Consider the following 3,651-nt stretch of genomic DNA (forward strand, 5'->3'; position numbering starts at 1 on the left):
ACTTTAATAATTTCTTTTTAGATTTCTCAATGCCCTTCCCATTATCATTTAACATAAATTTTAATATAGTTTAAAAATGGATGCTTGAAAAAGGTCTCCTTTCTATCACAGCTTGGAACCATGGTAGGGTCAACTTAATCTTGACATTAGCTAGCAAGAGTGCTGATACTCAGAGCCCCTATGTTCTCTCTTATTAAGGTTATTAACCCATGTCACATGAGATCCTGTACCAAACTGAGAAGCTGGGAATTCTTCTCTGCTATTGGCAATATTTTTTTTCCTTCCTGTATCCCCTCCAGAATGTATTTCAGGAGCAGTTAAGAGCTGCGATAGACACAGTTTACACCTGGAAAAGTCCCAATACAACACAGATACCATTTCAGAAGCATAAAAGTATACCTACATTTATGTGATTATTCCTGTGACAAAGGAAAGAGTCTTCAGACTATTAAAACGCTTACATGCGCAGTGCCTCCAATGACACCAGCCATGTTGGTACACCAGTACAACATTCTGATTCAGAATGTATTAACAGTTCATTTTATTAGCACAAAATAATCAGATGGGTAGACTTGATGCAATAGTTAATAGGCAGGGTTAACATGAGCAGATACATGATACACTGCTGGATTGCAGAGAACACATAGTAGTTTTGATACTAACAGGTAGTAAAACTCAAGACTGCTACCACATTCATTATCCCCTGTGTGAACAACAAATGATATTTCAGTTCTGGTTTTAATCAGGAATACATTCCACTCACTCCTGTGCTGCTAGTCACTTGGTACCAGAGGCTTCACCTCCTTGCTTGGACAAGGAACAAGTCTAGATCCAGGTTAAACATAGCTCCTGTGGGAGCAGAAGGATCATAGCCAGTCTACTGTCAGCCTTTCTGATGAACCCAGAGCTGGGCTGCTGTGAAATGGATCACTGAAAAGAACAGCTGGACTGGGAACTCTGTATGCCACTCTGCTGCTAAAGCTCTTTACAATGGAACTGCCAGCAAAGTCTAGTAGGCAAATCCAAGTAGGGATGAAAGTTTATCACTGGGACATGTTAACATATGAAGAGAGCTACCCTGAAGGTATGACTGAGATCAGCAAGAGATTAACAAAAGCTGCTGGGACAGTGCATGCAAAAAACATAACTGGAACTAGAGAAAAGAATAAAGATGAGAATAAAGAGAAGCCCATTCTTTCACTATGGAAGAATTCAATATAGAGCATTTGAAGTATGCAGAGAGAGACTGTATGCATACAGGTTTTTCATTACATTATAACCTCATGCCCCTTAGTATTACATTCCAGCTGATAAAAAAACCCGAACCTTCTGCAAACATCAGCTGTATGTACTCCTCCAGACAGGACTGTCTAATAAGGGCAGACAAACCACAGAAAAAGAAAAGGCTAGGATCAGGGTCAGTGTCTCAGAGGCAGAGCTATCTTTCATTTAAAGAGAAAAAAGGAAAAAAAAAAAAAGGTCTACACACTGAAAAGGCTATGCATTCAGAGAAACTGCAGTTATTACCAGCAAAGCACATGCAGTGGATCCATGATACCCTCACAGGGTGAATGTCCTTTCCAGAGGAATAGGTCAGCTGCAATTATCAGTTCACATAATAAAGCAACAGCCAGAAAACTAGCTCCTTGCAAAGGCCAACATGATTCACATCAACAAGGACAGCTGAAGGAAAAACAGAAGGACCCTGAATAATTCCCATCTATGGCAAGGTATTTTAGGTAGATGGCATGCATAAAGCTGGCCAGGAAGCAGAAAGAGTCATACTTATTTCATTTCCCGGGTGAGTAGTCCAAGAAACAACTCTGTGGAAAACAGACATCTCTAGAAGAAGGGGAAAAAAAAACCCAAAAAACCCCAACAACAACACACATATAATGGGCATCAGGTATTGAACATGTTACATAGTTTATTTCTGAAGGCATAGAAACCTGAAAGCAGTTGTGAGGAGAAAACATGTTTTTGGCTGCATAGGCTGGTAGCTAATTCAACAACATACAGGCTTGATACCACAAGCAGTTTCCATATAAGAGCAGTTACCATTAACAGCATGGTTGTTCTCGTGAAAACAGCACTATTAAGAGACAAGCAAGTGAGAATATCAAGTGACACAAGCATGCGCTCTTACCTGAAGAGATATCTACCTTGAGATTGAAGTGGCCACTGTCCTGTCTTTTTTTCCCTCTCTGTTTTTATTAGCTGCCAGACCAAGATCAGAAGGAACGGTGGCAGCAATTCTATACAGAGGTGATGAATTCACCAATAAACATCACAACTGGCCCCTGACAGCTTTGCAACTGTTTAGCACTTGAGAAAAAAAATGCACAGCAACAACTCCATCCACATCAAGCCAGACAAATCCTAATGCCAGCAGGTCTATTTCAATGTTTTTACATTATTAAGTGTCATACTGAAGAACACCTCCGCACATATCCCCAAACCATGACCTTCCTCCTCCAAGATCAGCCCTGTGCTATCTCCTCAAGATACATCTGCACCCAAGATTTAAGTCCCTGCCACATCCTTCAGTGCCCTACACTCCAGCCTGAGCATCTCAGCATTTGCATCTAGCAAAAGCTGCAGCGAAGCCCATGGCCAAGGCCTGCTGGTCACTATTAAGACCATACCTTAAATATTTTTACACACCACAATCTACCTCCTGCTCTGTAGTGTCTCATACTAGATGCAGCTGTTCCACTCAATTACCTAACCAACTGTGCTCGGAGTGCAATGTCACAAACTCAGTAAGAGGCCACAGTGCTATGCTGCATCCAGCATAAGAAGGCATAACACAGTGCTGTACACCTGCACCTGAAGTCTTAATTTCAAAGCACAGGTCAAGAATTAAGTCCCTTCTCTCTATCATCTAAGTGTGTTAGAGGCACATCTGATAAATAGGTAAAAGGAGACTGGGAAACAGAAGCTGAACTAGTTCATATTTTTTATTCCCAATACCAAAGTACAATTGCTGCCTCTGTTGATGATAATGACCAGAACAGATCAAGGTGACTTAGCATCTTTATATATGCACAAAATAAGTAAATATATATAAAGATCTAAAAAAACCTTCATAATCCTACTGAATTGGACAGTAAGGCAAAGAAATGTGAAAGCAGTATTCTATTCTGGAAGTTTGAGCCTCAGTCCTTTCACTGTCCCTCTCCATAACCTGTAGTTCTCAAAAAAAACCACCACACATGTACCTTTTAGAGTGGAAACAGAGCTCTTGGTCAGTATATTTAGACACTTCCTAGTAGCAGTCATGACAGCTACAAGAAGGGCTGGAAGGCAGATCCAGGGAACTACAGGCCTGTCAGCCTGACCTCAGTGCCAGGGAAGGTTATAGAGCATCTTTAGTGCCATCACACAGCACGCGGTAGAGGACAACCAGGTGATCAGGCCCAGCCAGCATGCTTTAGGAAAGTCAAGTCCTGCTTGACTAACCTGATCTCCTTCTACGACAAGATGACCTGCTTAGTGGATGAGGGCAAGGCTGTGGATGTGGTCTACCTGGACTTCAGTAAAGCCTTTGACACAGTTTCCCACAGCATTCTCCTGGAGAAACTGGCTGCTCATGGCTTGGATGGGCGTACTCTTCGCTGGGTAAAAAACTGGCTGGACAGCCGGGCCCAG

Source organism: Aptenodytes forsteri, unplaced genomic scaffold (assembly GCF_000699145.1).
Source record: "Aptenodytes forsteri isolate BGI_AS27 unplaced genomic scaffold, ASM69914v1 Scaffold92, whole genome shotgun sequence".
NCBI lineage: Eukaryota > Metazoa > Chordata > Aves > Sphenisciformes > Spheniscidae > Aptenodytes > Aptenodytes forsteri.